A 26944-nucleotide genomic window follows, 5' to 3' on the forward strand; every position below is an offset into this window, starting at 1 on the left:
TGTGATCCATATCCGTTACTTGCGTGGGCAGTCTATATAGCGAAAGACACTGATTGTTTGCATGTTGCCAACTGCTTGCGACACGTTCTTGTAAATCAAAGTTAAGTATTGTCAATCTACTTTATTGTAATAAAAACCATTAATGTGATTTGCTTGAATTGTTGTATAGCTATCCGAGAGAGCAGAATCCTTTAGACACCCTACAAGAGACGAGTGTGCAGGACACCACAGGTACAGCAAAATGTTTTACATAAAAGTTGTAGAAGGCAAGCAGAGTCACGTGTTGCTAGCAATAGCCGTGAGCTTGAACGTGATACTATAGGTGATTTGGAGGTTAAAGTGATTTTTTAAAATGGGAACCCTCATTTTTGATGTAAGATTAGGAAAGAGTGACATATTTTACATATACAGTATTGGCCATTAAAATTGCTACACCAAGAAGAAATGCAGATCCTAAACGGGTATTCATTGGACAAATGTATTATACTAGAACTGACATGTGATTACATTTTCGCGCAATTTGGATGCATAGATCGTGAGGAATCAGTACCCAGAACAACCACCTCTGGCCGTAATAACGGCCTTGATACGCCTGGGCATTGAGTCAAACAGAGCTTGGATGGCGTGTACAGGCACAGCTGCCCATGCAGCTTCAACACGATATCATAGTTCATCAAGAGTAGTGCCTGTCGTATTGTGACGAGCCAGTTGCTCGGCCACCATTGACCAGACGTTTTCAACTGGTGAGAGATCTGGAGATTGTGTGGGCCAGGGCAGCAGTCGAACATTTTCTGTATCCAGAAAGGCCCGTACAGGACCTGCAACATGCGGTCGTGCATTATCCTGCTGAAATGTAGGGTTTCGCAGGAATCAAATGAAGGGACGGATGCGAGCATTATGATGCTGTAAACAGAACCTGGAATCATTCGAAGAAATGACGTTTTGCCATTCGTGCACCCAGGATCGTCGTTGAGTACACTATCGCAGGCGCTCCTGTCTGTGATGCAGCGTCAAGGGTAACCGCAGCCATGGTCTCAGAACTGATAGTCCACGCTGCTGCAAACGTCGTCGAACTGTTCGTGCAGATGGTTGTTGTCTTGCAAACGTTCCCATCTGTTGACTCAGGGATCGAGACGTGGCTGCACGATCCGTTACAGCCATGCGGATAAGATGCCTGTCATCTCGACTGCTAGTGATACGAGGCTGTTGGGATCCAGCACGGCGTTCCGTGTTACCCTTCTGAACCAACCGATTCCATATTCTGCTAACAGCCATTGGATCTCGACCGACGCGAGCAGCAATGTCACAATACGATAAACCGCAATCGCTATAGGCTACAATCCGACCTTTATCAAAGTCGGAAACGTGATGGTACGCATTTCTCCTCCTTACACGAGGCATCACAACAACGTTTCACCAGGCAACGCCGGTCAAGTGCTGTTTGTGTAAGTAATCGGTTGGAAACTTTCCTCATATCAGCACGTTGTAGGTGTCGCCAACGGCGCCAACGTTGTGTGAATGCTCTGAAAAGCTAATCATTTGCATATCACAGCATCTTCTTCCTGTCGGTTAAATTTCGCGTCTGTAGCACGTCATCTTCGTGGTGTAGCAATTTTAATGTCCAGTAGTGTAAAATGGTACAGTAGTCAATGTCATGTCAAAGTTTAATGAAGGTCAAATAAACAAAAACATTTGTAGTTGTAGTTCTGATAAACTCGGAACAGAGGAGGGATACAGCGAAATACATTGTTAGATAGAAATTGGAAGGGACACAAGACACAAAGAGTCACGTATCACTGCCAATAAACATGATCTTAAGATAACGATGCCTATTCGAAGGTTAAATTTTATTTAATGGAAGCCTCTATTTGAGCGGCAACGGCCTTGCCGCAGTGGATACACCGGTTCCCGCGAGATCACCGAAGTTAAGCGCTGTCGGGTGTGGCCGGCACTTGGATGGGTCACCATCCAGCCGCCATGCGCTGTTGCCATTTTTCGGGGTGCACTCAGCCTCGTGATGCCAAATGAGGAGCTACTCGACCGATTAGTAGCGGTTCCGGTCAAAGAAAACCATCGTAACGACCGGGAGAGCGGTGTGCTGACCCCATGCCCCTCCTATCCGCATCCTCACCTGAGGATGACACGGCGGTCGGATGGTCCCGATGGGCCACTTGTGGCCTGAAGACGGAGTGCTTTTCTATTTGTGACGTCGGATTAAGAAAGAACGAAGAGAGATTTGAACTGTGAGTTTATTTAATGTTTTTTTAAAATGCATCACGAATTATAAATGTCACTTTGACATCTGAAAGACAGAACAAACATTATACAACGTAGATAATTGATTTATCAGTCGTTGAATGAGTCCCATGGCCTCTTACTCCTCGGGATGCCACTTCCAGTTTCTGTCTAACATTGAATTTTCTGTGTAATTGCGAGTTAATCCTGCTACAACTAAAAACAGATTTGCTTATTTGACCTTCATTGAACTTTGCCGTGACATTGAATAATGTATCATTTTTACGTAAAATTTGGCCCTCCTTTCAGATCTTAAATGAAATATTAGGGTACCCATTTTGAAAAATGACTTTAACTTCCAAAGCGCCTTGAAAATTACGTTCAAGGTCACAGCCATTAGTAGCAATCCGTGACCCTCTTTGCCATCCACAACTTTTATCTCTTTTCTATCCCGGGTTATTAGCCATTATGGATTAAAATGGTCCACCCTGCATACGAAAACAGAAAAGAAAACGGAAAGGGACGCACCATGAAGAATTTATGCTAATGGGACGGAAATCGGTATATGTGACATACATGTTCAGACAAACAAAAGATTACAGTTTCAGGAAAATGGGACGATTTATTCAGGAGACAGAGCTTCACAAATGAAGGAAGTCAATAACGCACTGATTCACATCTGGCCCTTATGGAAGTAGTTATACGGCTTGGCATTGTTTGACAGGGTTTACGGATGGCCTCCTGAGGGATATTGCGCCAAATTCTGTCCAGCTGGCGAGTTACATCGTCATAATATCAAGCTGGTTGGAGGGCCCTACCCATAATGCACCACACGTTCTCAACTGGGGAGAGATCCAGCGACCTTGCCGACAAAGGTGGGGTTTGGCAACCACGAAGACAAGCAGTAGAAACTCTCACCATGTGCGAGTGGGCATTATCTTGCTAAAACCTAAGCCAAGGATGGCTTGCCGTGGAGGGCAACAAAACGGGGCGTAGAATATCATCTACGTACCGCTCTGCTGTATGCATTCCGCGGATGACAACCAAATGAGTCCTGCTACAAAATTAAATAACACCCCAAACCATGACTCCTCGCTGTCAGGCCGTATGACGGTTCAATTGGCTCTGAGCACCATGAGATTTAACTGCTGAGGTCATCAGTCCCCCAGAACTTAGAACTACTTAAACCTAACTAACCTAAGGACACCACACACGTCCATGCCCGAGGCAGGATTCGAACCTGCGACCGTAGCAGTCGCGCGGTTCGAGACTGTAGCGCCTAGAACCGCTAGGCCACTCCGGCCGGCCCGTATGGCGGGCGACAGTCAAGTCTGTATCCCACCGTAGTCGTCTCCAGACGCTGGTCATTGGAGCTGTCAGAAGCGGGAGATATCACTGAAGACAATTCTACTTCACTCAATGAGATTCCAGGCAGAATGTACCTGACACCACTGTAAACGGGCTTGTTGGTGAAGAGAGATCAGTGTTAGTCGGCTCTAGGGGCACCATTACTTCTGCGCCGTTCCTGTGAGCCGTCTATTAATTGTGATCTCGTAGCAGCAGTTGCAAGTCGGATCCATGGTAATGATGAATCCGGGGTCTGAGTGCCTTTCTGACGATAACTCGGTCCTCATGTTCTGTTGTCTCTATGTCGACCGCTTCCTTCTTGACGCATTGTTCGACCATGGTCCACCCATTCCTGCTAACATCATCGAACAATGGGATCGAGCTTATTCTGTTGGCGAGCGGATCGCCGATTACTCCAACCGGCTTGTTTAAGGCGAATTGCACGTCCTCTCTCAAGTGCGGACATCTAAGCATATTGTTCACTGCCTGTCTTCGAACTATAGCTACTGTCCAGCTGAGTACACGGCACGAAATTCGCAGAGACTTTGTGGCCTTGTATCGACATGTCCCCTGTTTACTACCCATGCCATCTGCGCGGTGAAATAGCGCTGCAGCGTCACACGTTCATCCATTAGCCGCCAAAGTTCACAGTTTTGCATTTTCCGTCGATATTTAAACGAACATCAGTTTGTGCCCAATTTGAATAACTCCTTCGAAGTACATCGGTTTTTTGTCTTACAGTGTACCTTTCACGTAAAAGTTTAAATTATTCTTTCACGTCAGTCGACGGAAAGTTTCGCTGGCACGTGGTTGCAGATACGTTATCACAGCGTTTAAGCTGTGAGTAGCAGTTGGGCAGTCGGCGCGCGAAAGTCGTCTTTAGCGGGAATTATTAGTGCATGGTCGTATTATATATACCGTAATATTCTTGATTAGTGCTATTAAACAGTTTTCTGGGGATAGTGTTTGCGAACGAAGTGCGCAAAAGAAGAAGGACACGGGCAGTATGGAAAGAAGTGCAACTGTTTACTGAAGTCGAAAATTCCAGTGTGATTGTTCGGATGATAATTGTGGTACATAGCAAACCGTTTCGTGTGATGCGTTTACCGGAATCTGTCTTGGAACAGTAAATAATCATTATTTTCACGTTAGTTCTGTTAAGATATAATGAAAGAGAACCTGTCGAGAGACTTTTGCTGTTTAATCATCCAGAATAAAAGAAAGAAATCTAAATGATGAATAGGCAATTGACTGTAGGTGATGGACAGTAGTTCACGGTCAAAGTTATAAAGGAGGTATGTTACGAAGTTTAATATTAATTAAAGGATTATTACACTGCGAAGTCTAGGATTATCATCAGAGATTGTACTAACGCAGTATGCGGTAGAGGAGCAATACCAATATGGAGCTATGACGAAAAGCTGCCAATGATTCATGAATCAGTTCATCACTATTCTTTCCTCTTCTCTTTCGCGAAGCCATGTATCATTGTCTATTATATAATCGTCTACCTTTGGTAATCTGCTCGCATAGCTTAACACGCAGTGCATTTTCCACCCTCGTTTAACAAATATTACGCTTGTCCCGAATATGCGGGGGCGAAAATGCAATAAACTATCAATCATTTATCATATTCCACTTTCTTGGTTACAGCAATAGACCTTTCACAAACAGAATTACATGAATGTGATTTTTCAAAGTAATCTACTAACTTTCCTATCCCTTTTTTTGTTCTGAACATTGAATTACGTTTACATGATCTATAATACCATTTTCCTTGTCTTCATTTCTTTCTACTCTCACTCCAACATTTGTATGGCTACCTACAATTTTCCTATGGAATCTTTGTCCACCCTCAGTCGAGTCTTCCTTTACTTTGGCAGGAAGAGAGCCATAGGTTTTCATTATTTGAAATTATCTTGATTAATTAATAGTTGTTATTATACCTACTACTATTACTACTGTCACAACAGCATGTACCATAGCTACAATGACAAACACTGTAACTATTACACTTATAAAAAGGCGCTAATACTACTATCTGCACCTCTTCCTTTAATGCTACTCTTCCTGAAAATTATTTTACTGTTAAGAACAGTAATAGTAATACTTCTAGTACGATTACTATTTGTGTTTATTACAAAGTGGTACACATATAGGTTTGGTACTGTCTAACTGTACCTAGTTTCTTCTATTTTCCGTACCAGATCGGCTACTGTGCGGGGTCCAGCAATACTTTTCTGCTTCCAGACAGCATAGCGACGGATCAGAGCGTATGCCTTAGACAGGGCTATGTGCTCGTAGAGCTACTTGACTTCGTTCACGTTCCCTACGGTCGTATACAGAACTTATTCGTTTCTGATGTGCTGTTTGTTGGCTGTGATCACGTCTTGCATCCTCTGGGACAGTATCAGCTACAAAACTTAGGATATCAAACCCCCCTCCCCCCATTTACTCTTTACCTCTTAAAGCTTTCCTAGCAGTCCTTGCGATATCTTCAACTAGGAAACATTCCCATAGGGCACGATTAGGTGTGCCGATTTCGCTACAGCCGAAGTTAATCGTTACCCCTTTACCAATGTATAGGACATGACCCGTGGTCTAGCGGTAGCGCCTTTGATTCATAATCAAAACGTCTTCGGTCCTGGGTTCAATCCCCGCCACTGCCTAAATTTTCATAAATAATCGGCATTGGCGGCCGAAGACTTCCGGCATAAGAAGTCAGCCTTATTCTGCCAACGGCCTTGTCAAAGAGGGCGGAGGAGCGGATAGAATTTCAGGGCACTCTCTTGTCCTAGGGGTGGGAAATTGCCCCTAACGGCGGAAGAATCAGCAATGATCAACGACAGGAGGATGCAGAAGGCAATGGAAACCACTGCATTAAAGACACGTAACGTGTATCCACAGGACATGTGGCCTGTATTTGAAGAAGTGTCATGATGATCTCTCCATCGGCAAAAGATTCCGGAATAGTCTCCCATTAGGATCTCTGGGAGGGGACTGCCAAGGGGGAGGTTACCAAGAGAAAAAGATTGAATAATCAACGAAAGGATAACGTTCTACGAGTCGGGGCGTGGAATGTCAGAAGCTTGAACATGGTAGGGAAACTAGAAAATCTGAAAAGGGAAATGCAAAGGCTCAATCTAGATATAGTAGGGGTCAGTGAAGTGAAGTGAAGTGGAAGGAAGACAAGGATTTCTGGTCAGATGAGTATCGGGTAATATCAACAGCAGCAGAAAATGGTATAACAGGTGTAGGATTCGTTATGAATAGGAAGGTAGGGCAGAGCGTGTGTTACTGTGAACAGTTCAGTGACCGGGTTGTTCTAATCAGAATCGACAGCAGACCAACACCGACAACGATAGTTCAGGTATACATGCCGACGTCGCAAGCTGAAGATGAACAGATAGAGAAAGTGTATGAGGATATTGAAAGGGTAATGCAGTATGTAAAGGGGGACGAAAATCTAATAGTCATGGGCGACTGGAATGCAGTTGTAGGGGAAGGAGTAGAAGAAAAGGTTACAGGAGAATATGGACTTGGGACAAGGAATGAAAGAGGAGAAAGACTAATTGAGTTCTGTAACAAGTTTCAGCTAGTAATAGCGAATACCCTGTTCAAGAATCACAAGAGGAGGAGGTATACTTGTAAAAGGCCGGGAGATACGGGAAGATTTCAATTAGATTACATCATGGTCAGACAGAGATTCCGAAATCAGATACTGGATTGTAAGGCGTACCCAGGAGCAGATATAGACTCAGATCACATATAGTAGTGATGAAGAGTAGGCTGAAGTTCAAGACATTAGTCAGGAAGAATCAATACGCAAAGAAGTGGGATACGGAAGTACTAAGGAATGACGAGATACGTTTGAAGTTCTCTAACGCTATGATACAGCAATAAGAAATAGCGCAGTAGGCAGTACAATTGAAGAGGAATGGACATCTCTAAGAAGGGCCATCACAGAAGTTGGGAAGGAAAACATAGGTACAAAGAAGGTAGCTGCAAAGAAACCATGGGTAACAGAAGAAATACTTCAGTTGATTGATGAAAGGAGGAAGTACAAACATGTTCCGGGAAAATTAGGAATACAGAAATACAAGTCGCTGAGGAATGAAATAAATAGGAAGTGCAGGGAAGCTAAGACGAAATGACTGCAGGAAAAATGTGAAGACATCGAAAAAGATATGATTGTCGGAAGGACAGACTCAGCATACAGAAAAGTCAAAACAACCTTTTGTGACATTAAAAGCAACGGTGGTAACATTAAGAGTGCAACGGGAATTCCACTGTTAAATGCAGAGGAGAGAGCAGATAGGTGGAAAGAATACACTGAAAGCCTCTATGAGGATGAAGATTTGTCTGATGTGATAGAAGAAGAAACAGGAGTTGATTTAGAAGAGATAGGGGATCCAGTATTAGAATCGGAATTTAAAAGAGCTTTGGAGGACTTACGGTCAAATAAGGCAGAAGGGATAGATAACATTCCATCAGAATTTCTAAAATCATTGGGGGAAGTGGCAACAAAACGACTATTCACGTTGGTGTGTAGAATATATGAGTCTGGCGATATACCATCTGACTTTCGGAAAAGCATCATCCACACAATTCCGAAGACGCCAAGAGCTGACAAGTGCGAGAATTATCGCACAATCAGGTTAACAGCTCATGCATCGAAGCTGCTTACAAGAATAATATACAGAAGAATGGAAAAGAAAATTGAGAATGCGCTAGGTGACGATCAGTTTGGCTTTAGGAAAAGTAAAGGGACGAGAGAGGCAATTCTGACGTTACGGCTAATAATGGAAGCAAGGCTAAAGAAAAATCAAGACACTTTCATAGGATTTGTCGACCTGGAAAAAGCGTTCAACAACCAAGAGGGAATAATAAGAGTGGACGATCAAGAACGAAGTGCTCGTATTAAGAAGGGTGTAAGACAAGGCTGTAGCCTTTCGCCCCTGCTCTTCAATCTGTACATCCAGCAATGATGGAAATAAAAGAAAGGTTCAAGAGTGGGATTAAAATACAAGGTGAAAGGATATCAATGATACGATTCGCTGATGCCATTGCCATCCTGCGTGAAAGTGAAGAAGAATTAAATGATCTGCTGAACGGAATGAACAGTCTAATGAGTACACAGTATGGTTTGAGAGTAAATCGGAGAAAGACGAAGGTAATGAGAAGTAGTAGAAATGAGAACAGCGAGAAACTTAACATCAGGATTGATGGTCACGAAGTCAGTGAAGTTAAGAAATTCTGCTACCTAGGCAGTAAAATAACCAATGACGGACGGAGCAAGGAGGACATCAAAAGCAGACTCGCTATGGCAAAAAAGGTATTTCTGGCCAAGAGAAGTCTACTAGTATCAAATACCGGCCTTAATTTGAGGAAGAAATTTCTGAGGATGTACGTCTGGAGTACAGCATTGTGTGGTAGTGAAACATGGACTGTGGGAAAACCGGAACAGAAGAGAATCGAAGCATTTGAGATGTGGTGCTGTAGACAAATGTTGAAAATTAGGTGGACTGATAAGGTAAGGAATGAGGAGGTTCTACGTAGAATCGGAGAGGAAAGGAATATGAGGAAAACACTGATAAGGAGAAGGGACAGGATGATAGGACATCTGCTAAGACATGAAGGAATGACTTCCATGGTACTACAGGGAGCTGTAGAGGGCAAAAACTGTAGAGGAAGACAGAGATTGGAATACGTCAAGCAAATAATTGAGGACGTAGGTTGCAAGTGCTGCTCTGCGATGAAGAGGTTAGCACAGGAAAGGAATTCGTGGCGGGCCGCATCAAACCAGTCAGTAGGCTGATGACAAAAGAAAAGGATATTGCCCATGTCCGGAAAGATAGTGGACCAGTCTCGTGCTTGGCTCAAAATGTGCCTTTGAGCTACACCAGGAAAAAATTAAAACGTTCTCTTTAGTGCGTCTGACGAATTCTGCTTGTGCTGCCATTCTGCAGATATTAAATTATTGGGTTTGTTGCCGGTTCTCCACGAATTTTTCTTCTTCAGCCAATAGATGGCAACCTTTTCTTATTATTTTTGGGCCCAGGAGACAAAAGACCACTAATGCACTTACGCAGCCTGTAGATGTGATGCAGAACGCTCCGTAACGTCGTAAAAAAAAAAAAAACTTTCTTTGTCCCATACCGATTCCTTTACTCATTATATAATTAATTTCCTTTATTTGCTGAAATCTATATGGGGGCGCGAAATGTCCAGTGTTTGTCCAGGTGGACACCTAAATACTTGTTGACGGTACGCCTTTCGAACTATCTTCTGATTTATTGTAATCGATGGGTCCAAATAATAAGTCTTTCATTAAGTAACAAATGTGTCGATTGTTGTGGCAACACCTTCAGACGCACCTGAGAGCACCACACGTGCGAGATTCCAAGGAGTTTGCCATCTCTATTAACTAGCGAATCTCGACTGTTGCTGTGCGTTAAAAGTAATAATGTAAACTGTACGTGCGTTCATATAGATATCTGTATTTGCAGAACCACTTTGAATTTCTTTAATTACAAGAAGGGGTCCCCAGCAGCGGGATCGATTGTATGAAACCATGTATGTGGTTGTGTAAGTTAAAAGCCTAGGTATCACACAGTGCAGCCATTCGCCCTGGCGGGCCCTCCTTTGCGAGTGATTGACGAAAAAAATATTCGGAATTATGTGCGCGACACGCAATAACGTTTAAAAAGTTGCAGCAAATAGTTTGGTCGCGTGGTGTGATTGATAGGATAGTACCTTCACCAGTAGGAGTTTGTGGGTTCGGGTCTCGCCAGGTGCAGCAAATATCTTTTTATTTTTAAATCTTCATCGAACTGACTTTGATCATAATTTCTTTCAATTTTTTATTTTTATTATTATTATTATTATTATAACGATTGTTCCCCTTTAGGAGAGCGATTGAACTTGAATTCATAATTTCATCTTCGGATGTTTTTCTTCTTTGCTTCCCAAAACCTCCTCATCCTCTCAGAATGCTCCTTCTTCCGTTCCTCTGTCCATTTTTTACCAGGCTGACGCGATGTTCTTTCCCCAAACTTCAGACTTGCGATTTTATGCCGGCACTCGGTGCGATCTTCGAGATTTTTTATGTTGATCTGCTGTAGATCCCTCTGGACTTCTTTCAGCCATTCTGTGCCACATTTACTCCTTGTTATAATATTGAATAATTTCTTTGCTGTTCTGGAGTCTTCCATCCTGTAGATGTGTGTATAAAATTTGGCTCGGCGCTTTCTGATTTCATCTGTTACTATGTTGATCTTTCTATAGAGCTCGTTTTGTGGTCTCTTCATCCAAATGCCAGTTTTGTTGATTGGACCGTAAATCTTCCTGAGAATTTTTCTTTCCTGCTTTTCTATTTCCTTAATTTTAGAATGACCGTCAATCACCATTGTTTCAGCTGCATAGATTGCTTCTGGAAGAATCACTGTTGTATAGTGCCTTAATTTTGCGTCTGTCGAAATGCACTTCTTGTTGTAATGCGTCCATGTTAGCTTGTAGGCTTTCTGGAGCTTGGTGATTCTTTGTTCATTGGCAATTCGGTTTAATCCTGAGGACTGTATAGTTTCACTGAGGTATTTAAAATGGCAGACTTGTGCAATTTTACCATATTTTGTTATTAAAGGGGATTTATTTTCTGGCTGCCTTTCCATATATTGGGTTTTTTCATAAGATATCTGTAGTCCGGTTTTTTGTGAAATTTCATGTAGTTTTTCCACTGCGTGAATCGCTTCTGTTCTGTTATTGGTGATAATTGCAATAACGTCAGCGAAAGCAAGGCACTTGACTTTAATTCGGTTCTCTTTCTCGATACCAATTTGGATACCCTTTACGTGAGGTTCCCATTCCCTGATTATCTTTTCTAGAACAATATTGAAAAGGATTGGGGATAGTCCGTCCCCCTGTCGGACTCCAGATTTGATTTCGAAGGGTTCTGATACTTCGCCCATGAATTTCACTTTGGCTGTTGTTCCTGTAAGTGTCTGTTCTGTGATTTTTCGTGTCTTTCGGTCGATCCCAAATTCTTCCATGATTTTAAACAGGGTTCCACGGTCCACTGAATCATATGCTTTCCTGAAGTCGATGAATGTAACTACTGTGTTTCTGCATTTCCTCATTTGTAATATTGTCTTTAAGCACCAGATCTGTTCCGCACATGACCGTCCTTTTCTGAATCCGGCCTGGTATTCACCAATTAGTGTATCTGCTTGGGATTCTATCCTGTTTAAAAGCGCTTTGGAAAGGATTTTGTAAGCGACTGGGAGCAGGGAAATTCCTCTGTAATTGTTCATGTCTGTCTTGTCGCCCTTTTTGTGTAGCGAGTGAATTAGTGCGCATTTCCAGTCCTCTGGTATCTGCTCCGTTATCCATATGTCTGATATTATATGGTGTAATTTCTGCATAAGTATAGGATCGTTTAGTTTCCAGAACTCAGCAATGATCCCATCTTCTCCTGGTGCTTTGTTATTTTTCAACTGCTTGACTATCTCCATAATTTCTTCAAGATCCGGGGCATGTGAGTCTGGGTGTGTGAATACTGGAGAAGAAAGGACAAGTTTTTCTTGGGGTGGTTCGCAGTTGAGGAGGGAACTGAAATATTGGGCTAAGATTTTGCAGTTATTTTTCGTGTTGGTTTCCAAAGAGCCATCGGGTTTCTTGAAGCACAAGCTAGGCGCTTGGTATCGCTGTAAGTTTTCTCTGAAAGTCTTATAAAAATTTCTTGTATTATTTTTGATGAAATCCTGCTGGATTTCAGAGAGTCTGTTGTTGTCATATCCCCGGTTTTCTTTTCTAATTATTTTTGAGGTCTGTTTTTGGGTTTTAAGAAAGTTCTCCCAGTTTTCTTCAGTTTTGTGACTGCTAAATTTTTTCCATGCAGTTATTCGGTTGTCAACTGCCTCATCACAGGTTGCATTCCACCAGCGATGTTTCCTGTTGCGAGGGGGTTGTCCTAATTTGAGGGCTTCCTGAATTTTCTCTGTTAGTTTCTTCCAGTCTGTTGATTTTTCCTGATTAATTTGCATGATGATTTTTTCTTTGTTCAGTTGCAGATATTCCGGATCTGGTTTGGTACTTTTGGGTGGCCTTTTTAGCATTCTGTTGGGTTGGAATTTTGTTTTTATTTGGAGAAGATGATGATCTGATTCAAAGACACCTTTGCGGGTTCTGATGTTTTGAATTTCTTTTATGTTTTCTTTGGAAATTGCGACATGATCTATTTGGTATTCACCCTGTCTAAGACTGGGTGATCTCCATGTGGTTAATTTATGTGCAGGTTTTTGAAACTGGGTACTCATTATTTTAAGTCCAAAGTTTCTGCAGAAGTCGATTAGTCTTTCACCATTCTTATTGGTACGTTTGTGTTTGGTGTGGGGTCCAGTGGTATCTCTGAATTTTTTTTCCTTCCCTAATTGTGCATTAAAATCGCCTACTAAGATTTTCACATGGTGCCTAGGTACTTTATTTGTTGTTTCTTCTAGTGTTTCCCAGAAATTGTCCACTGTTTCAGGGTAGATTTTATTGTGGTGATTTATGGGGGCGTGCACATTGATCAGAGTGTATGCTTTATTAGCTGATTTTACTGATAACAGGGAGACTCTTTCATTGGGAGACGTGAAGTCAATAACTGAGTCGAGTACGGAAGTGTGTACGGCGAATCCTGTTCCGAAAAGTGGTAGTTTGTCTCTTACTTTTATGGCAGGTTTGCCCTTGTAGATCCTATAATTCTCTGTGTTAAAGTGTCCTTCATCTGTGAATCTTGTCTCTTGCAGTGCAGTGATTTTCAGGTTAAATTTTCCCATTGCGTTGGTGAGTTGCTTTAATTTGCCTGTTTTAGTGAGGGTGTTCACATTAATTGTACCAATAAAATTTTTACGTTTCGTTTTGAGAGTGTGACGAGTTTTTGAGAAGCTCCGATTCTTCTCCGCATGGTGTCCCTGATCCCCCAGAATCCGATGATCAGGTGAATCCAGTCTATCGACTGGTGCCTGGGGTAGTGACTCTGTGGTCGTCTTTTCCATCATGCGTTCAAGTTGAATTTTAGTTTTTGTGGTGATCTCTGTTGAGACCACAGGTATACAACTCGATTTTTGAGTTCGGGAAGATTTTGTGCAGCCGCCTCAACTAGAGGAACAGACGCTGACCACTGGCCGCCAGATGCTGAACAGACACCACTGGGTTTATGGGTTTTTGGTCCGCCCTGGGTATTTCATTTCCCCAGTACCACCTATATCTAGGAAGCTTTCCCCTATCCGCCACCCTTGGTGCAGGTAAACATCAAAGATTTTGCAAATAGACCACGATAAAGTGTAATCCCTCTTGCACAAGAGTAAATGCTTAACTTAATTTTTTATTTCCATTACTTTTTCACGTCGTTTTAATCATAATATCAACTTCTTCATTTGCTCCCATTTATGTTCCCATCTTTCTTTTTCCACTTGAAATCTTTGTTCATGAAATTTTAATTAATTTTATGTATTAATTTTGATTTAATTCCTTTTTTTACCGTGTTTTTTTCCGTCCAAATTATTGTTTTCATTTTATCTAAATCTCATTTTGTTTGAATTTAGTTATTTTCTCCCTGTTTTTTCGTCCATATTATTGCTTTCATTTATTTAAATCTCATATTGTTTGAATTCCGTTATACTTATAAACCCTTCTTCTTCATGTGCGTTATTTTGTCCATAGTGCATTAGGTATTTGGGTTGTGTTTCAAGTGTTTGTATGACTATTACCACGCAAAAAAATGCACATCTGGTAACGAAAAATATATTATTAACACCATTGCACAGCCAGTATAAATGGACTATCTGGTCCTTTGTTTTTTAACTGACAGATCAGAATTTTCAAATAATTGAATATTATAATAGGTAAATACAATTAAATTCCTATTAAGAAGAATTACAAATGGAAAAGAATGGTATGAAGAAGAAATGAATGAAAAAAGTTGATTTGGTGATTATAACTATGTGAGAATGGAATAGAAATACAAAATTATATTTAAACCAATTAATTTAATAAAAATAATGATCAATGTAATTTATGTTTAAAAATAAAAAAATCTGTGTACCTGACGATATTAGATGAGACAAACTATTTCCTATCCATTACACCACGCAACCAAGTTTCGTAATTCGACTTCTTTTAACGTTACTGAGCATCAAGCAAATTTCTTACATCAATTACTCGCAAACGAGGACCCACGAAGGTGAGTGGTTGCGGGATGTCATCCTGGGCTCTTCACTTTTATCACCGTACATTTGGTTTCAAGAAGTCGATCGTACCACTGAGCACCTCTCCTTGTTAGCTACAGTTTCTCTGGATTCTTACGATTTGCCTTTGTGGCCTCTAGAGCTGCAGTTAAGCGCACGCTCACTTCTTACTGCTCTCTATTTGCCGGTGGCGGGGGGATGAGTAACTCTGAAGGAACCTAGGTGGATCGCGGCCTGGTTCTTGCTGGCTGTGTACGTCCGCTCGCCGAATTTGCTTGGGACATGTGTACTCCGGATAGCCAACGCACGCCTAACGGAGAGTCGGCGCTTCCCCCTGTCTGTGCGGCGCCGAACCACGCTCATGAGTTCGTCTAGCCTTATGTCTTGAAGCCTCGGCCATTGGACGTGACCACATATACAGTCCTTTATTCTCCTGGACCCGTGCAGGGACAACGGTGAGCTCCATGCAGATAAATGTCCTCGACCGTTCGTGGAAAGCTCTATGCTTTGCTACTGAATTTCGTTTGATGTTCTTGCAGTTCGCTGATTTGTTAGTCCTTGTTTGGCAGTAAGCCTTAGCGTGGATCATCATTCCGGTAATAACGACTTGTCCGAGTTAAGCATTTACTCTTGTGCGAGAGGGCTTACACTTTATCGTGGTCTATTTGCAAAATCTTTGATGTTTACCTGCGCTAAGGATGAACGTAGAACGTTTTCCATTTCCATTACAAACAGTTGCTGTGTTGGAGCAGACTGCTGCTGTCACCGCACCGAATGACGTATCAGTACGCTGTGCGTTTTCGTTTAGTCAACAGAACTCGGTAATAAATTTCGGCAGTCTATTGCACAGAGTGGAAAAATCAGTATCTAGTTCAGTATAAGACTTCATCAACTGACGTTGCGTTTCGGATTTGCAGAGAAGCCAAATAATTCTAAGCTGGAGGCTGTCACTGCCAACAGTAAATTTCGAGGTCTCACTGTTCATTCTAAATAATTTAAGATTGTTGAAGGATACTGTAGTGGATCCGCTTCGGCTGTTGCTTAACGTATTTATTTAGTTTCACACAGGTCTTACAGGCCATTCTCAAGTGCTACAGGTAATGTAATATATGCGACTATTTAACAGCAGCACCTACATTACTTCAGAAAGGCCAGTAAGGCCGAAACTGGCCAGCCGAGGTGGAACCATTACAATCCTTTCAGAAAATATAGGGCTGTGGTACCACGCATGAAGGAAATGATCTCCTAAGGGAAGGATCTGATCGATACGCACGAAAAATGGTTGAAGACGTTTTTTCATACAAGGATTGTGTTTTACCACTTTCTTATACTTACGAAATAAAATGGCAGGTGAAAGCCCTCGTCGCTCTTTCTCAAACTCATAAAAATAGAAATTTCTTAAATTAGAATAAATCTAGGTGGGCATCCATATGGGGTTTTGAAAAAAAAAACCTGAAAACAAACAGGAGCTATATGAAAAATATGAGTTTCTTGGCATTTGTTTCTAAGTTCAAATATTTAAAAAAACATTCACAATTCGAAAACAATGGAAGTTTTCGCTAACGTCCCCTAAATTTAATTATCTTTCATTTTTAAAAAATCAAATGAATTGGTTATTCTGTCAAGGCTCGAGAGCGCTTAACGTCCTTCAAAATATTGCGTAGAGAAAAACGCTTTTAAAGTCTGGAGTGACAAAAAAAGTTGTTTAGAAACTTAAAGTTAATCTGCGATATCAGGACCGTAGAGATAGCCTTCTTCCTCAAACATGCTCTGGTTCTCAATTTACCGCAGTATTTTAAAACCCGGGCTCCTTCAACAAACTGAAACAATCCTTGCTCCGTAGCGACCATGCGATTTTTTTACTGTTTTATCTCTATGACGATTATTATGAGGAATAACATTTCCTCAATGTACTTCCAGCGCAATGAAAACGTTTGGGTATCAGTTTCGAAATACACCTCTTGTTACCATTTAGCGTATTGGTAGCGGTGCATCTTTTGGGTAAATCATCAGTGAACAGAAATTCGTGTACGGCTCAAAATTTTTCTTGAACTAATTCATCGATTGGCTAGCGCTGCCTATATTTCGGTCGACGAACGGTTGCATTTAACATGCTGTAACTTCTAAAATACTTTCACAATCAAATAAATCCTCTGGCAGGATGCGCATTATGTAAAAAAACCTGTCTCGATCACAATCGACCGTTAAGTTTGGTATAGTTAAGTTCAGCGCGATATGTCACACGAGTAATGGCGAGTTCCACGTCATTACTTATGCTTACACATGATATTCTACGAAGCTCAGTGCTGTGGCATTCCAACAGCGCAGAATCTATAACTTCCACTAAACTCTCTGACTCAAACAACATGGGAATCAAATAACCCGTGATTCACACTCCAGTTCTCACTATGCGCTCCCAGCCCTTATGCACTCGTGCCGCCTCTCTGCCACCAAAGCCAAAAAACTGCAAGTTAAAGATCCCATAGTTTAACTGCCCAATTACGGAGAAATGAAGATACAAACTACTTCATACAATCTACATTAAAACTACTGAACGGCTTTCGAAGCGACACCTACCGACACTAAGCACGACAGTGTTTTATTTATTGTTCGTCTTCAACAATCATTTATTAAATTCCTATTATCATAGGTTACTATACATTGGTTAATTTAAAAGAAATCGTTAAAACGAGGCAGGAGTCTGATCGTTGCCAAATAATTTTTCGTGATTGGTCCGCTAGTGATTACCATACGTCACTAACTTCACTAGTTCTTTCTGAATTTTCCATAGTGTAATATTGCGTTTTGTTGTTAGTTTACACTAAAATCAATTGATTCGCCGTAATTAGAATCATCTCAAATAAATGCCTTAATTTTAACCATTAATAATACTTTTTATACCTGTCAGTGCAGCGTGAAGTGTGTCATCGAGTAACTCTTTTATCACAGCCCTGACTTTCTTTCTGTGACAGTTATTAATATTCAAAGTAAATGTTGAAATGAGCTCTTTATTTTTGTGGTGACTTTGTCGTTTGTCATCCAGCAGAAGGAGCACCCGTTTTGTACGATTTCTACATACTTTTTGAGTCGAACGGTATTTTTGACTATTAAAACATACTTGTAATAGTAAAGATATTGCGACTTTATACTGACAAAACACTGAGATGGCGGAAGTCCCTAACAGCACCCATAATGTACAGTCTTGGATGGTAAATTTCTCGGAAATCCACCGGATGTGCTGGTCCGACGGACGCTGTAGTGATTGCTGCCTCGACAACTCAGGGACCACGGCCAACGATTTGGCAGTCACGTCGCTGCGCAAATCAGTCACACCCACCTTTGTTCGTGGTTAATCTATCGCTAATTAGAAAGGCACAACACTACGTCGTATCTGAACTGCTGGCCATTAATATTGCAACCCCATGAAAGCAGCAAACAACAAACATCCAACTGAAAAGAAGTAATCTTGTATAAGGAAAAGATACACATTTCAGTGCAACCCAGGTAGGAGCACAGTCGTCTGCTTTTGTACGTATGGATGTGTGTGATGTCCTTAGGTTAGTTAGGTTTAAGTAGTTGTAAGTTCTAGGGGACTGATGACCTCAGATGTTAAGTCCCATAGTGCTCAGAGCCATTTCTTTTTTGTACGTAAGAAAAGATTGTCCAGCCAGCAACTCATCCAGAAAGCGCATTTGAATGTTGTCTGTGAGAAATTCACGTTATGCATCCTGTAAGAAACGTTTACCCAACGGAGTCGGAATTCGACAGCTGCTGGATCACGTTCTCTGTTCCGTAATTCTGCTACTCGTCTGGCTCTGCATCCCGCTTACGAATATGAATCGATTTGTTCAGGAGAGCAATACTACTGATGAGGGGGGGGGGGGGGGGGGGCAGCCGGCGGCTCGCAGGCCGCGTACGGCCAATCGAATGGTTTCAGTCCGATCCGCGTAAGAGATTCGTGGGAAAGAGTGCAAGGCGCTCGGATTGTACTCTGCCCAAGACCATTTTCGGCTACTGCCTACGAAGCTTGGCTCGCCCTGGGTTTTCAACTCACTACGCAGGCCACAGAAATTCTTACTACGCGCATACGCAATGCCATTTCGCCGCCGTTAAATTTATGCAAGAGAAGTACTTTTTCAGTACGAGCGCGAAGTTGTGGTTCACGTGCTCATGTGTCCGTGATGAGTCGAGGAAACTGCTCACAATCTTGAAGGAATGCGGGGAACAGTATTTTCGCCTCTGGATCGGTGTTGACAACACACACACACAAACACACGTTACTTCCACCTTACTACCTATGTTTGGGTTTGGTAGCAGGCGACTACGGTACGAAAACCACTGACTATTCGCGAAATGTGATAATTTGTAGAATGGTAGTGAGATGGCGCTTGTATCGGTACGTTAGCCCGTAAAAATTAACGTCACAGAATCAATAGTTTGGACTTTCTGCGCCAGGAGCGTTGCTGCCGCGGCACATGACGAGGCGGCCCTTTCCCTGGAAAGTAAGTAAGTGTGTGAATCAAAGGTTGCTCATGCCTGTGCAAGACCATGTAAGACATCAATTGGCCCACGTGGCTAGCGCCCGAGAGACCAGAATTGTTATTCACTTTGCAGTGCAAGAAACGACGTCTGGAGCAGCACGGACTGCCAGCACAGTGACTACTGCTATGATTTCTCTTGACGCGGGAAGAGGGAGAGGTGTGTCGATAGTGGTACGCCCAACAATAACACAGAAGTGCCACAGTCGTCCTTTCATACGAGTCCTGTTTGGCGTACGGCTTCCGCTGGACAAACTATTGGGCTCCGAGGATAGTGAACGTTGTCAGATTGCGTTCGTCATCATTACGTTTCAGCAGTTGGCGTGGTGATATGTGGTGTGCCATTGGCTACACAACACAAGCACAGCTGTTTAGAATAGCCAGTAATTTGGACAGCCAGTTTTGGCATATTAGAATCGATGGCTGTGCCCCATCTTCAAAGTCTCACTGACACTTCAACAACAGAACACAAGATCTCATTTTGTCCGTGTTGTCATCAGCTACCACATTAAAGATGTTCGAGCTTTGCTGTGGCAAGCACATTCAAGAGATCTCTCACAGAATGAAAGTAACTGGTCATGGATAACTGCAGGCAAAGAGTGGCACCCCACCATTCGCCAGCCCTGGCTGATGATACCTAGCATAAAATTTAATCAGCATGGAATGACGTCATTCCAGGTCAGTTCGCCACAATGCCCGATAGATTGCAGTTGGTGCGATACAGGTGACAGATCCTATCCTCTATCACCTATTCACTTATGAATTTAATATATTCTTCACCTCTACTGTATACAGATAATACGTAAAATTTCGTTGTTTGCTATACTTACTGCTGTCCTATTTGATAAGATAGCAGTGTAGTTTCCCCTGTACGACTACTCTGATGTTAGTACTTGTCCTGTGTGTCGCTAACACTCGAATAAAGGTTGCGCCAGGTGCGTGCTATCAGCACATTTGACTCCGTGCCCGATCACGGGTCAGTACGTTTCAATGTGCAAATAATTGAGTTTTTCGTGTCTCGCCTCAAGGATGTGCCGTGAGAAACTTTCACTGTGGAAAAACCGACGGAGATAGCCTCGTTGCAGTTGGCGAGAACGTGATGGTGACACTGTGTGATGGAACACAGCATAGATTCCCGACAGTGCCACGAATCCCTCTCCAGCTGAATGGTGGAAAACCATGAGCCCTGAGTAAGCATGCCTTTCAGAATCATATCCTCGATACAAGGCATAGAATCTCCTCCACTCCCACTCCAACCCCCACCCCTCCCTCCATCCACTGGTCTGTTAATGGATGCCCCTTGCGTGACGCTGTGAATTATGAATCTGGATGGATGTTGCTACAGGTCGACGACAGGGTACGATTACGTCGGAAACGCATGAGGCGATGCAGGCCCGTTTCCAATGGAGTACCTATCGGTATGTTATGTAGATATTGTCTGATGCTACGGGAAGGAAGGAAATTACATGTTAACTTGCTGTCAACTACGATATTTTTCATAGACAGGATCAGGAGCTTCATTTTAAAGATACTGTCCAGGAATTCGTGTTGAAAGATTTAGGGAAAACGTAGAAAATATAAATTAAGCCGAACGGCGATTTCAACACTGCTGAACTCCTATCAGTTTCCTAACTGTGGAATGTGCAAAGTTTTTCAAAAAAGATTCATCCGCTTTCTCATGAATGAAGGGAGAAATGTATCATTAAACTCTGCTTACGAACAGTCGAGACGAGATTCTAGAATGAACTGTCACAGCAGCCCGAACAACAGAGGTCTGATGTACTAGGACATGTTCTGAAACTACGAAATAGTGCATTGATAATGGCTACGCACTAGCGGAAATTTAGGTTTGATTTGAGACAGCCAGAACGTAAAGGACGACTGATTGCTGTTGTCCTTCATTTTGAACGTCACATCGCAGTCGTTGAGTGCATTCCACATTCCTACTGAAAGGTAACGTGAACTAAGCAGCGTCCCAATCGTCTGATGAACCCACTGTGTCCTTTCGTTTGACTGATGATGGAGTGGACTTGTCCTTAATTTCTTCACTGTCAGTAACAGACACAGCTCCTTCATCAGGTCTGATATAAAGTTCGTCCATTGGTCTGTAATTATTGTGTCTGGTACCCCCCAACATAAACATACATCTACTCACCAACACTAGTACGTCTTTGACTGCCTGCTGGTCCGGCCGCGCTACCGTGTCGATATAACGAAATAAATAGTCTGATACAGACAGCACAAAACGATCCCCTTCTGCTGTTCAGTTGAATGGTCATGAAACATTCACCGCAATAAAACGAAATGGTTTCGCCACTTGTGGCAACCTCTGCAACAGCACTTGTTTTCAACTCAAGTCTGCGCGTTGTGTAAACTGTACGCAATTCCTGATGTTCTGGTCAACACTATTTTCCATTCTTCTCCACCATTACTTTTCTACCACCCTCCAATTCGTTGCTCTGCACTCTCCATGGACGTTCAATGTGATCAAACATTTCTTTCAGCATGTCTTCCCTTAGCATTGATCGGACAACCGGTCGTGGTCCTAATCTTGTCTTCCTACGCAACAACTCGTCAACGTTTACTGACAACATGACTCGTTGTCACGCCTGTGTCCTTCCTGTTCCCCTCAAATGCTTGACTTTCTCATGTAATGTGGTCTCAGTGGCATCCTATGCCCTTTCAAAGCCTACACTTTCTTTGAAGCAATCTTTCTCTTCTGCAATTTCCAAGATTGCCCCTAACGTTCCCTTTAACAGCTTAGCCTCCTCAGCACCAAAATTATCTACACTGACAGGCATCACGTTGCCTTTCCAGTAAGTACCACCACATATTCTCGAAGGTCCATATGGCATAATACAGATGTAGAAAGTCTAACCTGTACCAGATCAGTTCTTCAAACAATCATGCTGTAGCCCTTGCTTGCATGAGACATCACTTCCACAGACCGGTTAAACATGGTCCCTCCAATCGAAAATTCACGATTATCGACCCAAGTGACTGTATATCATTATCTTCCATCCCATGCAAATTGTAATGTTGTGGGTCCATTGTCTCTTACCAACTAAATATCTCGAGGACGTGCCAGTGTGTTCCGCACAAACTTCCTCTTTACTGAGGCACATTACTTCTCTGCCTTCTCATTTACTGCAAATGCTTTTACTGGGAACGCCGGCGGCTCTGGGATTCTTTCTTGAGTTTAACGGGCTCTTATTGCCACTCGGACCACCTCTACCATATCCTCACAATACTGCTGCTGGTTCATACCACCCATTCTGTTATTCCCACAAAACTGCTGACATTCGTACTGCTCCTATTACTACGTGGCCTTTTCAAATGGCAGTACACACGCAGTTAAAGCGTCTTATTCAGTATAAACACATTTCGCCGATCTCTCCTGAAATTCGATTGATAGTGTAACTGCCACTTGGAGATCCGTAGGCACACCAGTGCCCACTCTCGCAGACATTCCTGGTGCTAGACATCTCTGGCAAGCAGCGAGTAACCTTTGCTTGGCCACCTGTACCTCTTTGCCTCATCACTCGGTGTCAACTCTGCTGTTAGAATCAATGCCACAAAAGCATCTGTCTCAACACCACCACATATCATTCCGCGTGGTGACAACGTCGACTTCAGACTCGTGCAATGCAAGTTATTTCAAAGTTTAGAGACGAAATTTTCGCTGACGTTCCCTGGTGATGCTAGGCGTTCATTAAGACTGGTTATGCCCCTGAAAGCGGCAGGGTGTGGCCACTATGCAATGTTCACATGCAACATTAGTTGCCCATTGTTGAGTCATCGTTTCTGTCTGATAGGTGGTAGGCTGAACAAAATTGAACGTCGTGAAGATACACATCTCCGCTTGGTGACATCCACTCTTATGTTTTCCTGATGAAAAGCACTCTGTAAATTTACTGGGGTGGGTAGTATGCTGCACATCTACTTAGTGGGATCTGCTAGTAGGACGAAAGCATGTTCGCCGCGCAAGATAAGCCGAGCGGTCTCAGGCGCTGCAGTCATGGACTGTGCGGCTGGTCCCGGTGGAGGTTCGAGTCCTCCCTCGGGCATGGGTGTGTGTGTGTGTGTGTGTGTTTGTCCTTAGGAAATTTAGTTTAAGTAGTGTGTAAGCTTAGGGACTGATGGCCTTAGCAATTAAGTCCCATAAGATTTCACACAAATTGAACATTTTTCGAAAGCATGTTCTCCCACAGCTGGCGTAGACTAAAGGATGCCTAACGTGTTTGGGAAGCATCAGCGAAAATTTTGTCTGCAACGAAATTTGTTGTCTATAACGTGATCTGCCACCCATAGATGCGTGTCGCAAAGAACCTGCAAGCTCAAAAAGAGCAGCTAGGGAAAGAAAAAGCGCACCGCTCTGAGCGCACCTGTACATTTGCATAGTAGCTCTCCATTGAAGTGATTTAAAAATTGCGATTTACGCGTTTAAATACGTAATTTGACATCTAAATTATAACTATGACTCGATGTTACAAAAGTTTAGACTGTTTGAAGGCACCTCGTGAACACATCAGTACGCTATGGTCTTAGCAATTACGCTACTCAAAACACTCAGTGCAGAAACGAGAAGAATATAACGCAGTTGAATAGGAAACAATAAATACACATATATCAACTGCCCTTCTCAGTGTATGTATTGTCGACTGTCAGTTAAGTTTTCTAGCTGGCATGGCTTAGTTTATTGTTTCTACACTACTGGCCATTAAAATCGCTACACAAAGAAGAAATGCAGATGATAAACGGGTATTCATTGGACAAATATATTAGACTAGAAGTGACATTGTGATTACGTTTTAACACAATTTGGGTGCATAGATCCTGAGAAATCAGTAACCAGAACAACTACCTCTGGCCGTAATAACGGCCTTGATACGCCTGGGCATTGAGTCAAACAGAGCTTGGATGGGGTGTACAGGTACAGCTGCCCACGCAGCTTCAACACGATACCACAGTTCATCACGAGTAGTGATTGGTGTATTGTGACGAGTCAGTTGCTTGGCCACCATTGACTAGACGTTTTCAATTGGTGAGAGATCTGGAGAATGTGCTGGCTAGGGCAGCAGTCGAAGATTTTCTGTATCCAGAAAGGCCCGTACAGGACCTGCAACATGCGGTCATGCATTATCCTGCTGAAATGTAGGGTTCTGCAGGGATAGAATGAAGGGTAGAGCCACGGGTAGTAAGACATCTGAAATGTATCGTCTACTGTTCAAAGTGCCGTCAATGCGAACAAGAGGTGATCGAGAATTGTAACCATTAGCACACCATACCACCAAGCCGGGTGACGAATACACGATTCCAATGTGCGTTCACCGCGATGTCGCCAAAGACGGATGCGACCATCATGATGCTGTAAACAGAACCTGGATTCATCCGAAAAAATGACGTTTTGCCATTAATGCATCCAGGTTCGTCGTTGAGTACACCAACGCAGACGCTCCTGTCTGTGATGCAGCGTCAAGGGTAACCGCAGCCATGGTCTCCGAGCGGATAGTCCCTGCTGCTGCAAACATCGTCGAACTGTTCGTGCAGATGGTTGTTGTCTTGCAAACGTCACCATCTGTTGACTCAGGGATCGAGACGTGGCTGCACGATCCGTTACAGCCATGCGGATAAGATGCCTGTCATCTCGACTGCTAGTGATACGAGGCCGTTGGGAACCAGCACGGCGTTCCGTATTAGCCTTCTGAAACCACTGATTCCATATTCTGCTAACAGTCATTGGATCTCGACCAACGCGAACAGCAATGTCGCGATAAATAAACCGCAATCGCGATAGGCTAAAATCCAACCTTTATCAAAGTCGGAAACGTGATGGTACGCATTTCTCCTCCTTACACGAGGCATCACAACAACGTTTCAGCAGGCAACGCCGGTCAACTGCTGTTTGTGTATGATAAATCGGTTGGAAACTTTCCTCATGTCAGCACGTTGTAGGTGTAGCCACCGGCGCCAACGTTGTGTGAATGCTCTGAAAAGCTAATCATTTGCATATCACAACATCTTCTTCCTGTCGGTTAAATTTCGCGTCTGCAGCACGTCATCTTCGTGGTGTAGCAATTTTAATGGCCAGTAGTGTATTTTATTTACTTATTTTTCATTTTCTTGCGATCTATTGCGGAGTCGCAGCCCTATTTTCATAGCTCATAATCACAAAGCCAAGCTGAGTCACAAGCAAAGAGCCGATCAATAGTTCCGTATTTGTTTTCAAGATGCCCTTATTCGGGCATCACGTCCCATCTGTATTTGTTCACAAATGAAAATTTTTAAGGTACCGAAGCTAACGTGAGATCGTACCACAACAATAAATACAGTCGTAAAGTCACGCCTCACCTCTTTCCGCAGTGCGAGAGGACAAAAACAACGCTACCAGCCAAAACTCGAAAATAAAACGACCAGAAAAAAAGGGATTTAACGTTTGAATCAGTATGTGTCGAGTTGTGGAAGGCAAATATAGAATTCCAGAATTGGCTCTGTCGTTTATTTTTGTCGATGCGGAGGACGATACGACGCAGCATCAGCAGCAACGATGTTGTTTCATCCGTATTAAGAGCGCATGCGCGGCTGGCCGGCCAGATGTTATTTTGCGATAGCGGCTGTGGACAGAGAGCGGGCAGGTGGCATAGTGCCGGCAGCCGGAATACTGTGCGCCGTGTTTGTGCGGCGCGTTGCCCGGGGCGCTGCCCTATCGAGTCCGGCCCCACACCGCCCACGCCTCCCCCACCTCGGGCTCAGTGGCCACCTCCGAGCGGCGCCACTGCCGCCGCCGCCGCCTCTGCCACTTTTAATTAAAACTTGCGGCTATTGTATACGGCACGCCCTCGGCCGCCAGGCACACCGCATTGTCGCTCCGCAGCGGAACCAGAAGGCCCGCTCTGAAACCAGCACACACAGCCGGGCACCGGCACAGTGGACGGACACACCACGCCAAGTAAGGCTGACGCCCAACTCTCTGTCCACCTCTGTCCCTTGCAGTCTCCGTCTCCCGCACTATGTCTCCCTCTCACCTACACCCTCTCTCTCCCTCCCGCCCTCTCTGTCTCTCTCTCTCTCTCTCTGTCTCTGTGCGCTCGCCCCTCCCCTTTTCTCTCCCTCGCTCTGCCTGCTGTTAACCCTGCACCTATCACACAAACACAAACAACACATACACACACACACGCGCGCGCACACACACAAGGAGAGGGAACTAAACACGATCATAGGGAAAAAGTATTGAGAAGACGACTTTACTTTCCAGTATAATAACGACACTGGCCAAAAACGTGTTTACCCGCAGGGGAAATGAGGCTAATACGTGTAAACACCGACTTCAGCGCCGGCCGGTGTGTCCAAGCGGTTCTAGGCGCTGCAGTCTGGAACCGCGCAACCACTACGGTTGCAGGTTCGAATCCTGCCTTGGGCATGGATGTGTGTGATGTTTTTAGGTTAGTTAGGTTTAAGTAGTTCTAAGTTCTAGGGTACTGATGATCTCAGATGTTAAGTCCCATAGTGCTCAGAGCCATTTGAACCATTTTTGAACCGACTCCAGCCTTCATAATGTCCTTAATCTGGTGGAGAAGGGAGCTCACAAGTTTCTCC

This window comes from Schistocerca cancellata, chromosome 2 (assembly GCF_023864275.1).
Source record: "Schistocerca cancellata isolate TAMUIC-IGC-003103 chromosome 2, iqSchCanc2.1, whole genome shotgun sequence".
Classification (NCBI taxonomy): domain Eukaryota; kingdom Metazoa; phylum Arthropoda; class Insecta; order Orthoptera; family Acrididae; genus Schistocerca; species Schistocerca cancellata.